Source organism: Agelaius tricolor, unplaced genomic scaffold (assembly GCF_023055355.1).
Source record: "Agelaius tricolor isolate 1412-34295 unplaced genomic scaffold, bAgeTri1.0.p SCAF_6, whole genome shotgun sequence".
NCBI classification, from domain to species: domain Eukaryota; kingdom Metazoa; phylum Chordata; class Aves; order Passeriformes; family Icteridae; genus Agelaius; species Agelaius tricolor.
The window spans coordinates 15886508-15908003 of NW_027269266.1; the positions used below are offsets into that span (position 1 = coordinate 15886508).

The 21496-nt window shown below is 38.7% G+C and overlaps 1 protein-coding gene across 1 annotated transcript in view; it reads right to left on the reverse strand.

Moving 5' to 3' along the window:
- The window catches only part of ARMC3 (armadillo repeat containing 3), a 62056-nt gene extending 55072 nt beyond the window's left edge, over positions 1 to 6984 (reverse strand). Inside the window, exon 1 of the mRNA XM_071428822.1 lies at positions 6647 to 6984. The gene's annotated coding sequence lies outside the window, so the exon portion shown is untranslated. The remainder of the gene's footprint in view (positions 1 to 6646) is intronic.
- Positions 6985 to 21496: the final 14512 nt, after the last annotated feature.

The following is a 21496-nucleotide window of genomic DNA, read 5'->3' on the forward strand; positions in this document are numbered from 1 at the left end:
TTACTCCAACCTAGCCACGATTTTCAGGTTCTTACTGAAAATGATGCACAAGTAAGATTCTTTTTGCCTTACAGGTGATAATTTCATAATGTCAATTTAGTTGAACAAATTTAATTGAAGTATAGCTGTTTATTTTTGTCTCAGAGAAACTTTTTTCTTGTGATAACAGTGAAAATTGCCTATAAATCAGTCATTATCATTGATTATTTCAACTGATTTTTGTATGGACATTCTAGTACTGCTGCCCTCCAATGGAATCAAAAGATAATCATATCATCAGCAGACAATCTCACTCCTTTCTTGAGTCCATAAAACAATACATCCTCTGTATACCAGCCTTAATATCCTCATCATTCTCAGATAGCTTCATCTTAATTAAGAGAATAATGTGGAATAGTCTTGAAACTCCTTTCCTTCTCCCAAATTCTCCTTTCATCTTTTTTTCTGCCCAAATCCTTAAATATGGATCAATAGACTTCCCTTTCCCTGTGTTGTCATGACAGTGCAAGCATTACCACACCATTAAAAAACTTGGCTTCATATAATAAAAGAGTTTATAAGAGATAGCAGGTCCAATTTAATATTCAGTTCCTGCAGATATAGATATTTGTGCCATATGAAAATAATACATTATGTGGGAGACCAATTAAGTCAAGGCCTTTGAATTTGCCCACTGTTTTATCTGTGTGCATGTGTATATTTGTTGAAAAAATGATGAGGAAGTTCCACCTGAATGAGGAAAAGCTTCTTTACTCTGCAGGTGATCAAGCACTGGAACAGATTGTCCAGAGAGGGTGTGGAGTCTCCCTCACTGGAGAGATTTAAGAACCATCTGGATGCAATCCTGTGCAATGTGCTCTGGGATGGCCTTGCTTGAGCAGGGAGGTTGGACCAGATGACCACTGTGGTCCCTTCCAACCTGACTCACCCTGTGATTCTGTGATTCTGTGAATAAGAACAGTCTTCCACATGGCTGATCAGTATCCAGCCTCCAGAATGACAACAGACAAATGTTTCTGATAAATGCCTGAAACTAATCCCAAAAGTCAGATTTCTTCCATCTGTTACAGGGTTTCTATTTCCCTAAAGTACCAAGGTTTAGATCTCCTAAAGTTTTTATGTTCTTCCTAACAATAGTAGCTATTTTTACTGTCCACATAAACGCCTAATCCTTTTACTCCTCATTCTTAGACATGCTACAGCATATATCCAATTGTCAAGTGTCCTGTATAAGGAACTACTCCTTAGATTTAAAAATATGTAAATAGTTTAAATGTGTTATTCAATCCAACACAATAACCCTTCCTTCTTATATTACAGCTTTAGTTACCAGATGCCTTGACTTGATCTTTTCTAACTTCCTTTATAAGTCACTGTACATTCTGATTTACCTCCTTTCTAAGCTGTCTTAATTATTTTTTTCCATATAGGTTTTCCAGACATGTATGTTTCCTGTCTCAGAGTCCCTCTGTGACTGTTAAACCTTTCTCAGATATGACGTACCTAACAAGAAATACTGTAATCAATTCTAGAACACTACTGACTTATTCGAGTGACATTGTAACTTTCAGGGTATTTATTTTAACCCAGTTTCCTCAGTGAAGATTTTCACTAAGTTATCCACATATGGTAAACAGCTCATTTTCTCAGTCGATCACAATTAATTTAGATTTACTACTGAAGAGAATATATTGTTCCAAGTATTCCTGACATAAATTACACTGCTTTCATCAACAATGAGTTTTATTTGTCATGGTGTTACTAGTTCACCCAAATGCAGAAGAGCTCTCAGAAGTTTCTACAAGTCTTCTTTAGTTGTAACAAATTATTTTAATCTCACCAGAATATTTTTATTTCTCTATGTTATTGCTAATTTCCAAATTATAATGAACAGATTAAATAAACATCAGACCTAGGATCTATCCTTGGAGAATCCAAGCTGTGACAAGATGAATCGAGGAGATTTTCGTGTGTAATTCTAAATGTCTGAGATGCATAGTGAAATCCCTCATCCCATGAAAAACAGACTAAAGAAAAATTGACTTAATCTAAACCAAGTAAGAGACACTAGTTGCACAACCATTATCTGAGCTACAATAGCCAGACACTTCCCATTCAGAAGGCAAGGATGGTCTGACTCAGGAAGAAGTACTAGTAAAAAATTAAAGACACTCCTAAGATTTTAGCCAGCTGTGACAATCTACATGAATTAAAACGAATGCTTCCTCCTGTCAGTTTCATGGGAGCATCAGGGGAAAGGGACATTCTGAACGAGTGGACTTGTCCCTCTCCCCATCACAGACACTGCATCATATTAATCCCACCTATCACACTATATCTTAAAAACCTTAAATATTTTTCCCACCTGTCTCATTAAGAAGTTGTTAAAAAAAGTTGTTCAATTATTTCAATTACTTTCTTTGCTGGCATGTATGAAAATATTCTTTATAGTAAATATTTATACTATACAATATATATTTACTGTATTCTATGCATGCCATATATTATATTCTATAAATTCCACATATAATTACATATATAGAATCAGAATACATTTAGAATCCTAGAATGGTTTTGTTGGAAGGGCCCTTAAATATCATCTCATTCCAGCCCCGCTGCCATGGGCAAGGACACCTCCACTAGACAAGGTTGCTCAAACCCCCATCCAACCAGGCCTTGAACACTTCCAGTGATGGATCCACAACTTCTCTGGGCAACTTCTTCCAATGTCTCACCACCCTCTGAGTGACTATGTAACCTAAACCTACTCTCTTTGATTTTTAAAGCCAGTCGCCTATGCCGAATCCCTGCATGCCCTTGTAAAAAGTCCCTTTCCAGCTCTCCTGTGGGGTCATTTTAGGTACTAGAAGGTGCTCTAAGGTCTCCCCAGAGCCTTCTCCTCTCCAGGCTGAAAACCACCAACTCTCTCAGCCTATCTGCATAGGACAGGTACTCCAGCCCTCTGATCATGCCCTTCCTCTATCTGAAGGTAACATTTCATTTTGTTAGCCTAAAGAATTCTGCTTTCCTCAAAAAAAAAAGATTCCTTATTTCCCACATAGAATCTGCTGGGTTGGAAGGGACCCATCAGGATCATCGAGTCCAACTCCTGGCCCTGCACAGCACCATCCCCAAACGTCACACCATGTGCCTGAGAGTCCAGGTGCTTCTTGAACTCTGTCAGGCTTGGTGCTGTGACCACTTCCCTGGGGACCTGTTCAAGTACTGTGACCACTTCCCTGGAGACCTGCTTCAGTGAACAGGTCCCTGGGGACCTCTTCCAACCACCCTCTGGGTGAAGAAATTTTTCCTAAAAAAAAAAATCTCCCTTCACACACCTTGAGGCCATTCCCTCAGGTCATGTCACTGGTCACCACAGAGAAGAGATCAGTGCCTGACCTTCCACTTCTCCCTGTGAAGGCTGGGGACGGGGGGGCTCCTCCTGGTCTCCTTCAGGCTGAACAAGAGGAGTGATCTCAGTGCTTCTCACACAGCTTCCTCTCCAGACTTTCACCATCCTCATGGCCCTCCTTTGGACAATCTAACAGTTAAATGTCTTTTTTACATTGTGGCACCCAGAACTGCCCCCAGCACTTGAGGTGAGGCCCCTCCAATGCAGAGCAGAGCAGGACAATCCCTCCCTTGCCCTGCTGGCCATGCTGTCCCTGATGCCCCCCAGGACAGGGTTGGCCCTCCTGGCTGCCAGGGCACTGCTGGCTCAGGTTCACCTTGCCATGGACCAGGACCCCCAGGTCCCCTTCCTGTTCATACATCCAGGGTTGTCATATCCCTGACACTTGACCTTGTTAAATTTCACATGTCTGGTAATTGCCCAATCCTCTAATTAGTCCAGATCTTTCCCCAGGGCCTCTTTTAATGTAAATAACTGAAGAAACATGTATCTAAATTCAACCAGAATGTTTAAAGACTTATCTACAGAAAAAAGATGCTCAAATAAGAGGCTTCACAAGCTCTCTGAAGACACATGCTGTTGAGTGAAGTGTTCAGATTGCTTTAGAAAGAAAAATCATGTCCCAGCAGCATGTTATTCATTGCATAATGTTTTAATAAAAATTGTAAAACATTATAATAATTATAACTTATAGTGAAATTTTATAATTATTTAGGCTTTTAACAAATAGAAATCCTAAATGAAACACAAACAGAATGTTTATCCTCCTCTCTATTTCAATTCATAATACACATATAATACATAATATATATTATCTCTAATAATTTTTCATGTGTATATGTACATTACATATATAGTAGGCTCTGTCTATTTTAAGGATACAAAACTGCAACCTTAATCAAAGGACTTCTCACACTGCACATACTGAAATCCTATGTTCTTTCCTTTCTTGGTAAAAAAGTTTACCACTGCAAATATGTAGTTTATGCATGTAAAAGCAAAAGAGCAAGAAGAGACAAGGCCATATGTCACCATCTGGCTTAACTAAAGTACAGTTGAAGAGCATGAAGTATTTTTCAGAAAATGAAGTTATTTTAAACAATATAAATAGGCTCTGAAAAATGGCTATGATGCAACATAGCAAAGGCAACAAAAGAGTTTCTGCAGGCTGTAAAGGGGACTCAAAAAAAAAAAGGCAGCAACCACAAAACACACACACACACACACACACACACATGAATTATGAGTAAGGAACACCATAACATAAGTAGAACCCCAGGAAATGAGATAAACTCTAAGTTTAGCCCTTACTTTTCCAAGACCCGGTAAGAATATAGGAATATGGAAACTGCTTCCATTAATAATTTTATCTTCAAAGAAATGTATTGGCTGTTTCCTTTTCTGAATTTTTGCTTTAGAAAGATCATCCTCATAAGCGTTTTTTAAGTCCTTTTGAAAACATGGATGACCTCTGCTGAACATCCCAGATGAAGCCTCCCCTGCCTTGTACAAAATTGTACTCATACTTCTTTGTCAACACGGGAAACGTCTCAGATGTGTTACTATCACGTTCATGATTTTGATGGTTATGTCTGCAAGGGTAGCCCTATTGTTTCATTTGAACTGCTCATTTACCAGGCTCTATTACGTTTGCAGTAAAAAAAAAAAAAGAAAAAAGACATTTGTTGCAGTTTAAGACAAATATGGAGGTAGCAGATTTGCAAACCTAAGGACAGCAGTGGACATATAAGCCCATGTTGGCGTTCATTGTGTTAGAGGAATATTAGATAATCAGAAAATGGCAACCCGATAAAAATAAAAAAATGAAAGGAAGTTTAAAAAGGAAATCTTGCTTTCATCAATAAATGTGAAATTGATCTTGCTCACTGTCAATGAACAATAGAAAGCAGATGTCTTTACCTTGCATAATCTCAGACTATCTTGTATAGATGATAACATCAGATAGCCAAAAAAATTTTAAAAGAGTTCTGTACTATAGACAATGCTTCTCTACCAGCTGATCCATATTTTGCTTTGAAATTCCCATCTACAATAGTCCCAAAACTTTTGAAATATTAATAAATGAGGTGAGGTTTTCCCCCTAATAGCCTAATCACCCGTTACTGTTCTTTTAGAGAAACCCTCTGTATCCAATTGGGTTTTTTTAAATTCTCATCTCCAATCCACAGAGTTTTAGATTTCATACCTTTCATGTTACTGTCACACAGAAATTCCACGTCTCACTGAAGAGAACTGTTATTTTTCTTTTTCCATGTTATCTATCTAGATTTTTAAATAAAATTCTTTTTCTTCTACCATCTAAGTTTCCTTATGGCAGGTCTTTCCTTACTGCAGTTTCTTGCTTCCCAATTTGCATCTAAAAAGACTGGTACAGTTATCTGCTGAATGTGTCCACTCATTGTTGACATCGGTTCCTAAATTCCCAGTTTCTGGTATGAAATAGTGTGAGGAGCCCTTCAGTGCAGGATATTCTGTCTGGGTTTAAATTTTATCTATGTTCATAGTGATGCACTTCAGTTGTTATTAAACATCATAACTTTAATATAAATCTTGCAATTGCCACTACTGTTCTTAAAGGGGTTGATATCCTTATCATGGAGACAGTAAGTTTTTAGTGGGCTTTTTGGCTATGGTTGGAGGAAACTTCAATGTATGCCTTTAAGAATTATAGAATCTTAGAATGATAGTTGGAATGTGATCTTGACAATTATCTAGTTCTAACTCCTCTGCTGTGGGCAGGGCACACTTTCCACTAGACCAGGTTTTTCAGAGCCCCATCCAACCTGGCCTTGAGCACCTCCAGGGATGGGGCATCCACAGCTTCCCTGGGCAACCTGTTCCAGTGCCTCACCACCCTCTCAGTCAAGAATTTTTTCCCAAGATCTAATGTAAACCCACTCTCTTTCAATTTAAACCCATTCCCCCTTATCCTGTCACTACATGCCCTCGTAAACAGTCTTGCTCCATCCTTCCTGTAAATTCTCTTTTGGTACCTGGAAGGATGATATCACAAAAAAAAAAAAAAAAAAAAAAAAACACCAAAAACGAAACAAAACAAAACAAAACAAAACAAAACAAAAAGAAAAAAAAAGAAAAAAAAACCAAAAATAACCCAACAAAACAAAACAAAACCCACAAAAAAACCCAAAACAAAACAAAACGAAAAACCAAAACAAAATTTTAAAACCCCCAGCTTTTAAAACCTTAACTTACTCCGAAGGTCTACAGACACTTGGCCCTCAGTTCACTGGCAAGCGCCGAGGAGCCAGACCCCCCGGCAGCCGGGGCACGGCCCGAGGGCTCCGGCCGCTAACGCACCGCCCGCCCGATACCGCCGATGCCGCCCGGCACCGCCGCGACCCGGGGGCTGTACCGGTGGTTTGTGCTCACTGCCCCGAGCCCCGCTGCCCTCGGCGCGGCCAACGCTGCCCGGCCTTGCCCGCAGCCAGCGGAGCGCAGCGCCCGCGCCCCCCGCGCCGCCCGGGGGCGATCGCGCAGCGCCGCCCGCGCCGCTGCTTCGGCGTTGCCGGGAGACGGCGGCGGCCGCGCCTGAGGGAGGCCGGGCCTGAGGGAGCCGGGCCCGCCGCCCCCGCGCCTCCTTCCTTCCCTCCGCTCTGCCGGTTGTCCCTGGGCAACGGCTTCGAGCGTTTCGTGTGAGCTCCCAGAAGCCTTCAGGGAAGCGTTTCGCCGTGACACACGCGTTTAATCCAGTTCTTCACAGTGTATCCCGACTCCGAAGTGCCGGTGACGCTGCTTTGAGGGAAACTTCAAGTCGTTAATGTTGATGGGCTCTGGGTAATGATGGAAAAAAGAATCAGTTATTTCTGCAGACTAAAGGAAAAGGCTGCTTACTCACCCAAAGACACAATTTTTGAAAATTAACCAACGTGTGCAGTCTGTCTAAAATTTGCAGATTGATATGTTCACGCCTTACTTTTGTGATTTTTCTCTACCCTGTTTCACTTTCTATTTTCAGGGCATTCATGGGGAAAAAAAATTAGAAAAGTGGAAGCCAGCAGTTTTCAGGAGCAATGGGCAAAGCCATGGGCAGAGCATCAGCCCAGAGGCACAGCGGGCCCGAGGGGCGACCTCCACTCCTCAGCTCTGGGCTGGTGATGAAGGAAGCTGTGCTCTGTGGGGAATTGTGCTAGTCTCAGAATAATAATTCATTCCAGTGTTCTCTTTTGCCAGCCAGGGCTCTTCTGGAAGGAATCCTAAGCTGAATTCTGAAATCAAATAACGTTTTCTACTTGAAATGCAGCATAATTGCTATCAGTAGCTGCAGGAGTAACAGAAATCAGGCAAATATAATAATTTGGGGCCTCAAAGTCAGGTAAGCTATAGGTAAAGAAATTACAGCTGCTACTGTCTCTCTACTGTGATCCTTTTAATCATAAATATCATTGCTTTCTCCCCAGATTTCTTATGATGTTATAAATATAAATTTGGTTCTATTTTTATAAGCCATATCATTCTGTTGAGATCATGGCAGAAACATATCCTGGCCTCACACTATGACAAATATGTGCTATCATAACAGAAGAGCCAGTGGGTCATTTTCAGCCATAGGCAAGACACATGTAAAGGCATCTCCTTCCACTTTCAACATCATAACTCCTATAGAAAATTTATGGAGGTTTATAGTCATCTTCCTTGGAAAGCAACTGCCATGACAAGTCGAGAACAATTTCTACTGACTGGTACCTCTGGAGATAGAGGAAATCACACTTTGTTTTCACAAACTTTGTGACTGACTGACTTTCCATAAGGCCTGACCAATGGATGTCCCAGGTTTACAATGGTTAGTAGAATCTCACCCTGGCAGGAAAGGAAGCAAAAACTTTTGGTATAGGCAAGTCACCAGCTTCCCTAACTTCTTCATGGACTTTTCTCTAAACAGTCAGGCACCACAGTGACAGGTAGGTGCTATAAATATAAGAGATGAATGTAAATAGTAAAGGCAAAAATTTGGGTTTAACTCTGTGCTGAGTGTGGCTGGGCTGCAGATATTTGTCTTCATAGCAGCTTGTACATTGCCATGTTGTATGTTTGTGACCAAACTGTGCTAATTACACTCTTGATAAGCAGTGCTTGCACAATGTCAAGGCCACCTCTGTTTCTCTCACTGCCCTGCCAGGGGGTAGGCTGGGGGTGGGCAGGAGTTTGGGAAGGGGACACAGCTGGGAGAGCTGACCCCGACTGACCAAGGGGTGATTTTATGCCCAATCACATTAGGCTCAGCAATAAAGCTGGAGGGTGGTCTTCCTAAAGTAGCTGTTGCTTGGGGACTGGCTGGGCACTTGCCTGCTGGTGGGAGGTGCTAAGTCTTTGCAGATCATTGGGGTTTTTTAAAACTTTTTCTTCATTTATTACACAGTCTTTATCTTGAGCCATTTGTTCTTTTCTCACTTCTCTTTTTCTAATTCTGTCCTGCATCCTGCTGTGGGTGTGGAGATACAGTGATCAAGCAGCCCACTGGTACATAGTTGCTGCTTGGGATCTCCTCAGGATCTCCTCATCCCAAACACAATATCCATTACTAGGAAAGTTTGTCTTTTTTTTTTTTTTTTGTCATCAATAATGGTACTTCTTGTTGCTATTTCAAACATAATTCTGGCCAACTGCTAGGTGGTTAGATATTTTCCTTATTTCATATAAATGATCACATAGAAGATAAACAGATGCAGAGTCCACATGGAAGAGGAGGGACGTGGTAATCGGGTGTACGTTCACCCTGCGTGTTCACCCTGCATTTCAATACACTCACATGGAACCAGGGCCTCGGCTGTCCCTGAGGACTAAAGGGTCTTCCACAGGTAGGAAAAGCACAGGTACTCTCAGACTCGTAGCCAGGACTTTTCATAAATTTTGTGAAGAGTGTGAGTCTGTTTTGTGAAGCAGAAAGGAAGATGGACAACAGCAGATGACCAGGAGAAAGTCAAGCCTGCAGTGACAGGAAGAAGACTTCGTGTTTTTATTTTCATCTGTGTTTGCCATGAGAAGTGGCAATCAAACATGAGAAGTGGCAATCAAACCCTGTGTGACAGACATATATTTGCAGTATTTTTACCTGTGTTTTGGCAAAATTATACAAATATATCAAGAAAAATATTTTATAATTTAATTTTGTGGAAATTTTCTGAATTTGTCATTAAGTAACAACTTACTAATAAGGAAGCAAAGGGAGAGAACAAATGAGAACACCTAAAAAATGCCATGAAAACTCACAACAGGCAGAGAGTCAGAAATTACAGGATCCACAGAATAACAGAATATTCTGAGTTGGAGGGGATTCACAAGGATCATTGAGTCCAGTTCTTGGCCCTGCTCAAGACAGCCCCAAGAATAACAGCATGGGCCTAAGAGCATTGTCCAAACACTTCTTGAGCTCAATATTTTATTGAAATATAATTTTTTCTAATGCTAAAAAATATACAAATCAAAATAATACATATTGCATTAAAGACAGGAGATTATGAAATAAAATAACTTCCTAGAGACTCAATACCTAACAGAGTGAAAAAGTCTGTAATTACAAGAGCTTCATTAACTACACATTTTAATGAAATTTTGTGACTAAACTTTGGATAAAGCCACTATAGAATTTGTGTGCTGTCCTATGAAGGGACAGGGCTAATCAGTTTGATTAATTTAAAGGTTCTGAAAAAAAACCCCTCAAGTATGAATTAAAAACATATTTGAAAGAATATTGGGGAACAACATTTTAGAACATTTAAAATATTTAATTTCAAAAGGTATTTAAATGAATAAGCTACTGCCAAATCAAAGTACTTGTTGAATTTAAGTGTTGGAAATTTGCATGTTGAAGTGTTCGAAATTATCTTTCTGCTTTTACTGGAAGTGCCACTGGGGGAGTAATTTCTCATTTCCTAAAACATCAGAAGTAGAATTACTATTTGCTGCAGTGCTTGTATGAAATAATTCTTTTTTTTCCATTAAAAAAATCATAATTTATGCTTTAAGAAATGCCTGATGACATACAGTACAAACAGTCTTGTCATATAACATGTTTTATATCAGTCTCAAAAGACACTTAAAAGGAACTTTCCTTTTCTGACAAGAAGCAGCTGGCTTAAGGAGTGATGAATTTACAACACATCATCTTGGCATTTCAGTTTTCTGTATTACTTCACACATTAAATTACTCAATATCAATGTAAATGGACCTCTTTCTCTAGGGAAAAAAAAAAGAAATCAAAATGGAGAACAAGCCTTTCCTTCTTTCAATTTGCAAGTGAGATTTGTAAGTCTTCATTTTTCATAGGCACCCTGCCTGAACAAGCGTATGGTATGGAGTATTGAAAAATGTTCCCCCAATGCAGTTGTATTCTCTTCTATAAAACAATAAAAATAAATTAATGAATTATAACTTTTAGCAAATAGCATAGCGCTATCATTTAGAAGCTGGTGACCTGCAGCCACACCTTGTACCAAGTGCTGGTCATGATATGTCACAACAGTGCATGTGCATGTGTATTCATAGCTTGAGACTCTCAGAAAGGGACAGGTGGTTCAGTAGTGAAAGCTTTAAGCCAGGAGTTGTGACCACAGATCTTTGAATCTTGAATAAACTGCATAAAATGAAACCAATTTAGTTATTTAACAGAAATTACCAAATACTTTAGTATTTCTGTAGGTGAATATCTGCCTATGAAAGTGGGGACTTCTGAAGTTCTCATCATACACAGTGTTTTGAAATGAAATTCATCACAGTTCTCAAAAATTGTCGCTGCAACACATAAACATTACAAAATCATGAAGGAGATGCTTGAGTGGTACCTGGGAAATCAATATGTGGCAAACGTATTCCTTAGGGCATATGTATCCCAAGAAAATGAGAGTCACCATGACTATCACATTTTTATGTAAAAGTAGGTTAGGAGTGACCACTGTAAGCTAATGTAAATGAACATATACAAGTATGGTTTTTATCTAAAGTGGTATTTGAAAACTGTAGATATTATCAGAGATGTTGAAGGATGACTGCAAGGAATGACTGTGAAGGAATGGAAGAAACTGAAGAAATTTTTGACCTCATATCTAACATAGATCAGATAATTCTGCCTAAACATTTTCACATCTCTTAGCAAATATATTTTAAACTTTGTTTTCCCAAGACATAGATCCTTTTAAAGGCTAAACTGAATCAGTTCTCAGGGATACTGTTAAGTGTCATCCTGGACAGATTGTTTGATATCGGGTGTTCTCAGAGACCACAATCTCCTGTGCCAATGAAGAAATACACAGATTTTGTTTAAAACTCCCAAGACTTTTCTCGCCCAAATTTCAATGTACAGCTTCATTCTTCAAAGATGAAATATTCTGTAGTGTCCTCAGGACAAATTGTGCTGCATTGTTTCCATTCTTGTAGCAGCACCGATCCTCTGAAGCCTTGCCAAAGGCTGTGTTTCAGCAAGGCAGTGTTGTTTTCTGTTCTTATCTTGCATTTGAAGGCTAGAGTCACAAAATATAGAAGATAGTTTAATGAATATTTTTAAGTTGATTCAATACTGCAACATTCAAAATGAAAATTATTCTTTATCAAAGTCTTTGCTCTTTTAATTATAGATACAGAATTCTCAGAATTTGAGGGTTTGGTCCCTTTCTTTTTCTCCCTAAGTTTCTTTCAGATTCGCTGGGGAAATTGAGCAATTTTTTCACTTTTCTTCAGTTCCTCTTCATAAATCTGCTATGTAATTTACATAACTCTCTCAAGTCAAAAAAACAGTACAGAGTACATTAATACAGTTGCATTTTTTCTTTTTCTTACTGTGCAACTTTTAAAATCTTAAGGCAAAATATCTCTGCATTTAAGAGGAAAAAAAATCCCCTGTATAGGGTTTGTTTTGTTTAATTCTGCAAACAGAAAAGAAATAAACATTTTAAAGCTTGAGGTTATGCACATGAGTCATAAAAATAAATTTTCCTTAGAAAGATACTAGTTTGGATGAAAGTCCCATTGTGGTTTTTTTTGGGGGGTTTTTTTTAAACTGGAAATTCCTTTTAGATCTAGAGAATGGGTTCAGAAATGAACTCAATATTATTTAAAATATTTTAAGTTGTCAGTCTATATATTACTTTTAATTATTCTTTCTTACATTCTTTACTTTTACCCAGGATACATCTCTCTGTTGTCCTTTCTGATGTTAAGTTGTAAGAGTATGTCAATAGCCTGTTACTATTGCAAAAAGTCAGATACCTGTATTTAGGGATATCAAAATATCTTCAAGCTGCTTTCTTCCCTTTTCCCATCTCAGTCAGTTAGTGGAACTTTTGTAAGATTCAGTGCACCTATTTGTTCCTACACCCTACAAATGCTTGTTTTGGAGTGCTTTTGCCAGACTCCCACCAGAATGAGAGCCCAGCATCTTGCTGGCCAACTGCTCAATGAATGGGTAACTTGGAAGGAGCCAGCACTGCTGTCTACCTGGTTGCAGTGCCAGGCCTTACTGTTAGAATAGTCATTCACATTTTCAATTAGATTTAGATATAGATTTAGATCTATCAGCCAAGCTCTTCTTATAATTTTGCTCCTAAAAGTCTAGACAAAGTGGAAGAGGAGCACAGAAAGCAAGATAAGCCGTGCTTTAGTCAGTGACCTTGAACTGCATGGAAATGAATGAATAAGACTCTCATTTTTACTTGAAATTATTTTGAATTTCACACATTTCCTGTGTCAATTACCATCCAGTTCTTGGTTTGGCGTTATTTGTGTTGAAAATTACCTTGGCATATTGTCAGCCTACCAAAATGCTCCATATTTCTGGATGTTAAGAAATTGGTCATCAGCCCAGCCATTTGAGGTGTTTGTCAGGGTGCGTTCAGAAGTTTTGGTAGGATTTCTGCACAGAATTGTTTCAGAGCTGCATTTAGTTTAGAATATTAAATAAGATGTTAACTAACATTAACATTTCTTGCAACACAGCCCTCCTTTGTTTTCTCCTTTTCCTGTGTTCAGTTAGGTGTCATTGGATCTGGCACTCCCTTTGACTCGAGAAGAATTGCAGTTTTTGTACTTGCCCGTTCCTAATTTCTGAGTAGATACATACTAATTAATGCACCTTTTGCTATGCTTAAATTGGACAAGGACTAAATGCTGTGTGGTTTTGCAAAATCACTGTTGACCAGAACAGCAATAATTCAGTCAGTTTCCTTACATGGCTCATTTATAGACCAGAACAGAAACTTTTCAAAGAACTTGGGAAGTTCAAGCTTGAGGATATGGTTTCCAATGCAGAGAGTAATGGTATTGGAAAAGGCTTTTAGATATATAATTGTGTTTTGTTGCCTACCTTATGGTCAGTGAGATACACAAATGACTGTACCCAGAAGGAATAACGTCTGTCTTTGTGGTACCCCAGGATCTTGTTCTTTTCACCATTCACATTCAGGAACTGTCTTGCAGAATTAAAGCAGGAGTGAGAAGGGGAAGGATGCAAGCCAGAGATTTCATGGGTTTTAGTTCCTGACACAAGGCACATGAAGCTGAGCACACTCAAACCAGGGTGCTCAGAAACATTCCTTTTTTTTTTTTTTTAAGCTCTTTTTATAAAGATGACTGATTTGAAGATGTGCTGGATTTATGATTATTTGCTTTCTAAACATTTAAATCTGTACACTAGCACTGCTTCTCATCGCTTGCTGGTTTGTTGTGGTGATGTGTTAAACTGAGCTGGTAGGAGAGAAGCTTGCTTGCTTGCAAAGGGAAATCAGATTTTAAAAGCATTTACAAAAGAATGGCTGGTGTCTGCTTGCAGACTTGCTGGCATATTTTAAATTTAGCCTTCATAAAATTCTATTGGAAGCTTTTTAGTCTACTGATACCAAAGCGTGTATTTAATAGCTTCTCACATCAAATTAGGCAAAGATTAATGTGACGTTTTTTCTTGTTCAGCCCAACTTTTGAGACATTTTTGGTTGCAAAAGCTGGTCATGCAGTTAAGCAATGGGTTAACTGTTTCCTTGTGACAGTTCCTCAGTTGCTATAGATTAGCAGAGCTGACTTCAGCAGAAGCAGATCTATTTCCAGCAGCTCAGGATATGGTCTCTTGAGCTATATTACAATTAAACAAACTTGTTCAATTAGCAACAATTACTTTTGACAGTGAAAGGATAATAGAGGATTTTGCTTACAGGTGTCTCCCTTTGATCTTAGTCCATTGAACCGTTTAATGATTCTGTTTTGTTTGGTGCTGCAAGCTATCAACTAGACAAAAAAAAATTAGTTCTATCATTTTCAAAGGCCTTTGCCATTAAATGTTCATTACTAAATCTATTTGTGTGTGACTTAGGAGGCAGTAGCAGCAAGAAGAGCTGCAGTGAAAAACAGCGAAATGAGAAGACATGCAAGGTGCACAGAGGAGGCTGAAATGGATTGCTTGATGACAAAGCTGGAGCATGAACAGTCAGAGAAATAAATCAAAGAATGGTTTTGCTTGTTCTGTTGGATTTTCCTTTATTTGTGCAGGGGGCAGGGTCATATGCTTAGGATTACAGCTAATGTGCCTTTCAAACAAAAAAAGCCATTCTCCAGGGTTTATATTTTCTGTTCTCCAAACTCGTGAATTCAATGTTGAAGTCATTAGCAATTTATGGGAGAAGATAAATCTCTCTTCAGGTCTCCCTGACTGGACCTGAAGAATCTAGATGCAATATTTCCCCAAATGACAGCTTGATGCCAATCCTTATCTCTAGCTACCTCAGCCTGGTTGCATGCTATATTAAAAAAAAAGGCTGAGAGTAACATAGTTACTGAAGACCAACACAGACATACTGACATTCTGTAAATGTTCTGTAAAACAAGTATTTTATGTTAGGCAGACTTATAGATAGCTACAACTTTTAAAAAATTTTTCAGGAATACTCTGTGCCCATGTCTGCTGTCAACTTCACTGTCACGAATAGTAAATCTGTGCATAGTAAGTCATAATGAATCATGCTTATTAGAAATTAGTATCTGATAAAATTTCAAGTTTATTAGAAAATTGAAACCACTGGTAAGGATTTATATATTCATATAAATTATATTTAGCATTATTCATAATGTTCAGTTCTGTCTTTCCCAGGATAATATGAAAACCCTATCACAATGATTAACTATATGTGTTTCTGTTATTATTCTGACAGGTTTATCAGAACAGTGTATTTCAGATCTTTGTAAATTATAATAAGATATGACAGGCAGGCTAGATAAGAAAGGATAAACATCTTTGAGAAGGAAAATTGGAATAGTTATATATGGTATTTGGTTAGACAGAGATCCCATTGGAAAGAAAGATGGGGAAAAAATATAACCATTGCAAGGCCATAGACATTTTAACAACAGATTCTACTTATTTTCCACTTGGCAACCATTATATTAGATATGGCATAGGGCGATCAAATGTAAGTAGAAAACAGGAAGTTCTTTCACGTTGCAGGCGACTGTAATGGGTATTGCAAACAAAACCTAGTCATTTTTATTTGTCCCTTTCATTGTGCTAATGAGACTCTCTTGCTTATAAAAGGGTTTCACTTGGCTATTCAGCTTTCTGCCAGTTTAGAAATTGGCTAGTACTATATAGTTGTATTGTATGTTTTAGCACCTGTTGTTATGGTCATTACTCAGGGATAGTGACAATTGCCCTTTGGTCTTCTGTACATGTTGTTCTTTCCAGCCTCTCTATGGTGTATTGTTTTTCGGGCTCTGAACCTGTCATCTTCCCAGCCTGAACAATTTTCTCGCTGTAGGACAGTTAGTGTCTCATCAGTCAAATACTTCACTCTGGAAGTGATTTATTCAAAGCCGTGGGGTTTTACAAAACTATCCAGATCACTTTCCTGAATGGCACAAATGCTACCATTACTAAATATAATACAGAGGGATTTATTGCACTGTCTGCTTAGTAATAAACTGCAAGTTCTGTGCATTGCATGGTATCAGATATCGGTGCTTTCCGTCCTATTTATTTCAGTACCTGTGGGAATGCTGTGTGAGGCCAGGGCACAGAGGGAGCACTGAGTGATGTGCTAGCATGCAGCTGGGGAACTGGGCAGTGCCCAGAGAGCACATCCCCTAGCAGGACCTCTGGGAGCAGAAGGCTCCATTAAGATGGCCTGGGCTTGCGACAGCTTCATTCCTGCTCCATGATCTCATGTCCCAAATCAAAGGATCTGTGTCAGTGCTGAATACATGTGCGTGTTAGATCCCCAGCTGCAAGAGAAGGCCAGGCAGGAGCCAACTGTGGGAGCCCTGCAAGCCGTGTGAAATACTTGGAAGTCTAAATTCAGTTATGTAATGAATGTGATTATCACAGACTAGCATCTTGTACATTCACTCACATCTTTTGGATAAAAGAGATAGAAGGCTGTAACCACATTGAGCTTATTATGCCAGAAGAAACATACAGCAGGAAAATTACCACCATCAGGTATTTTTAATTTCTCTGCTAAGGAAGGAGAGAATATGGCAATAATATCCCAAAAAAGATAGAGACTGTTATAACAAGCCACCTAAATCCAGAAAAGAATCCTTTACTATAAGTAAATGAGAGGTTACGCTTCATGTCAGAATGCTTTTATGAAGCTGGTCATAGTTGTCAAGGTCAATCTGTAATTAATATATTGTGCTGAATAATGATTGTGTGGATGAATTTGGGGGTATTTTGGTGGGTTTAATATGCAAATATTTTGACCAATGTATTATTAATGATTTTCCCCATAGTTATATTCACAGAGTTATGCAGTTATTTACAGTATAGGACCTCATAGGGGTCTGGTGGACAAGGCTCTCTATAGTTTTGATAAAGACTATCTTCATTTTTTTTGAAACACTAAGTTTTTAGTCCTCCCCCTCAACATTATTTTGAACTTTTGAACTTTCCAGTGAAGAGTTTCAAGCAAAAAGATGACCAAAAATATGGGAAGTTAGCAGCACTCCCTTCCTTTGTGAAGAGAATTAAATCCACATCTCAGTTTCAGTCAGTGGGTTTGACCTCTGTTGACTGTGTAGTTTGAGGTCCGGCCCCAAATGTTTCTAACTTCCCATTAGGTAGAGAGTTCAGTAAAATCCTAATTTATTAGTTGCATTACTTATCTTCCCTTACTGAAGCTGTTGTTTGTTAGACCACTTTGAAAATGAGGATTTTGTTTTTCTGTGTTGATCTGTCCTGAATTTATTTCTTCTCTTTTTATATGGAATAACATAAAGCAAACATCAGTTTTTAGACAGCTGATTGTCTGTCCAAAATGGATAGAGGCAGTACAAAAGGAGATATCATTATTTGTAGTTTTTATCCAAAAGACATGAAAAATACAGGGTTGTTGTCTAGAAAGTACTTCCACTTTCTCTAAGAACATTATAGTCAGATAGTTGGAGACAAGTATTCCATAATTTGCAGCTGGATAACCAGCTTGACAATTCTTTAAAATCATGGTCTAAACACATTCCAAAAGAATGGAAAGAGTGTGAGAAACAAACAAAATGTAGATATTTCCAGGAAAATATAACTCATTTTTGTATCACATTTATCTAGGGGCTATAACTGATTACCAGGTTTGGCTGTTAGTTGGCAGAGCAGGTGATATGTGCTCAAGGACAAAATTTGTGGGTCTGGAGAGGATTATAGGTTATGCCAGTGATGGCAGGGACCAGACTCACCATCACTGAAAGCACTTTCCATTCCAGCATGCCAAGTACTGATACACCCAGCATTTGAAACCGAATACCTGATGGTGATTTTTTTCCCATTGAAATCCTTACAATTTTCTTTTAATAATTTCACTGTATTTTGTTGATTTTTTTCCTTCGTCATTCTATTATTTTACAAGTTACATACAAACTGGGGACTAGGGCCTCCAATTTAGTTGCCTATATTTGAAGGTACTCCATATCTTTTCAGACATCCTAGAGGATCTCAGGAACCCTCAGGTAGCTGCCCAATGTAGTGTGTGATTAGTTCTCTCTCTATAGTGCCCAGAGGCTATGGTGGGTTTGCAAGAAATTAGGACATCTCAGAGATCACCAGGTGCCTGTGTACAAGTATGTGAATCAGACCTTTGTGATGGACTTTATTTTGCAGAATTATACATTTATATAGAGGACAACATCCTAGAGTCTTCTCCAAAAACACAACCATCAAAATGCCTAAAGAATACTGGACTGAAAATGAACTTAGATTAATTAAGAGCCTTTGCAGTATTTTTATTGTTGTTACCTAGACTCTTGCCAAAAAGGTCCCTTATCTGTGGGAACTCATATACTTTGAAAAATTGCTGGGATTCCTTATATTGTTATCTAGACACATGTAATTATTTAATTGAATGTAATTTCTGACATAGCATATTCTACATATTCCCTAATCTTCTAATCTGTATCACATAATTTTAAAGAAAGCTGCTGACAAACATCGCAACCCTTCCAGTTATGCCTCACCTGGCAGCTTCTTCAGAAAATCTCAATAATTGAACTCTGTGCAGAAGAATGTGGGAGGCTGGAAGGCATTCATGCACCAGTTCAGTGGACTGGTCACAGCCTACGATTTGCCATGCAGATCTGCCAGCACAGGCAGAACCTAGTGGCAGAATCTGACAAATGGGCAAGCAAATCTGCTGTGCTGTGGGGAGAGATAAGCAACGCTGTGATGAGACACAAAAATGCAGTAATGTCAGAACTGTGGTCAGGGAATACCATAACCACTGCATCTTGTCTATACTCAATGGAGGGCGGGGGTGGGCAGGAAGGAATATGTATAACAGATGGCCTGAAAGCAGCACTTTTAAATTAATCAGGATGGAGGATTATGAGGATCTAGATGACAGATTTAGTGTATAGATGCAGATATAGAAGCTAGATATGAGAAGTATTACTGTGGTAGGAGTAGCAGGCCATGCACACAGGCTTAGAATTTAGTTGGAAAGGACTATTGGAGGTCACCACATACAGCCCCCTGCTCAAAGCAGAATTTGCTTTCAGGTTGCTGTGAGTAGTCCTGCTGAAGTCTGAGTATCTTCAGGGATGGATTCCTGCTCTTTCTGGGAAACCTGTTCCTGTCCTTTAGTGCTCTCACAGAAGAATTTTTTTCTGTATCCACTCAGAATTCCCTTTATTTCAACCTGACTGTTGTCTTTTTCTTGTGCAGCTCTCAGAAGAGTCTGGTTTCATCTTTCCTGTAAACCCAGTTAGGTAGTTAAAAGCAGAAACTGGATTATTCCCACTTAGTCATCTCTCCTCCAGACTGAGCAAACCCAGATACCTCAGCTTCTCCTTGTATGTTGTGTTTCTGGTCCCTCAAATATCTTGGTGTCTGTCTGTAGGACTTGGTCCAGTGTGCCTGTGTTGTTCTTGTACTATGGTTGCCAAAATTGGACATAAGTGTCGAATAGAGGGGCCTGCTTGGTTCTGTGAGCCAGGAGGTCATGCTGCTGCTCATGCAGCTCTATGGCACCAGCACTGCTGCACTGACAGCCAGAGCCTGGAAACAGAGAAGCTGCAGAGAAGCCATCTTTGTAGCCCTAGTTTCTGAGAACCATTTAAAAAACCCAGATCCCAGAAGGGCCCTTTTATATCTATCATGATGTTGGATAACTCATTTAAAAAAACAACTGAGAGTTGTCCTAGCATGGATGAGTTGCCTAAATTGTCAAAAGGAAACTGTAACTGCAGTGCTCAAGGAAAATATGTGGTAGTTCATCAATTGTTTTTTTGCTAACAAACCTGAAGTTAGGGAATTCACCAAGGCATACAATGCAAGGACATTGTGAAGTCTGAATAATAAGAGAAAAGTTATACAAACCAACAAAACCAGTGAATTTTCTATCTAGTGAAAAATTAAAAAGCTGTATTTTAAATCCAGTTTCTCTAAAGTCTAGTGTATGAAAATTCAGTTGGTCCATCCATGACTAAAAAGAAACAAATACTTTGTTTTATAAAATTCTCCATAAAATGGTATAACAACTTTATCTGTAAATATTATGACTGGAGATTATTCTCCAGAGATGAGGATATGCATTTAAAACATGTGAGTAGCACAGTATAACTAAAGGTGTTTATTTTTACAGGATTCAGGCAAGAATCATATATATTAGGCTTGTTTTCCATTTACAGTGATATTGGGAAATTGTTGAATGTCTCTTGAAAGATGCTGAGGACCCTCAGTTTCCACTATTGGACTTTGACTTTTACTTCAATATATATTTTAAAAGACTATGTGAGGTCTTAAGATGCTTAGTATATTGAAATAAGTGTGTCTTAAAATATTGCTCTTTTTGAATACAAAACAGATGGTGCAGATCCCTGATGTAACTTAATCTAAAGCAGCCTTGGTCTTGGTCTGTAGTTCTGTCATAATTTATTTTCTTTTGTACATTGATTCTATTGCAGACTGAAATCACAAGGCAGAAGTCAGAGGTATGTGGAAACCTTCATTTCCACGTTTTAATTCCTGACCAGTAATACTTGGTTGAATCTTTCGTGTTCCCTTTTGACAAGTATCATGAAGGATCTCTCTCAGGCTTTGCATCAGATCAGTTTTAGGCTCCATCATTATTTCTTTCTTCATTTAGTATTTGCAATCTACAACAGCAGAAGTTTCTGTGCTGCTAGGTGGCAACTTTCTGATTCTGTGAGGTGCACTAGTACCAGCTCTGGAAGTATATCACTCTGCATTTTTTTTCAGTTGTTTTAGTTCTGATTAACACTAGCATAAAATCAGAATTAGACCGGCAGAATTATGGTGGATTTGAGTCCACTTATGTATTTATTTATATTTCAGTGACTCCACTTTTAATTCTAGGTGATATACCAAGCTAAAAAAAACCCACGCAAAATTTAATCTGATATACAGTACATTAATAAAATAAAACTGCATTTGCAGGATTTAAACAAACCACCAGTAAAAGCTGCATGATGGAATTTTAGTCTTAACTAAGCAGAGATATGAAAACCAATGTCCTCAACCCATTTCAGGGTCTCTATGATGGCAGGTCTCTCCCTGCTTGCAACCCTACTGTCTGTAGTACCACACAGTTAAAGCAACAGAGAGATGAGCAGAAATGTTCAGGTGT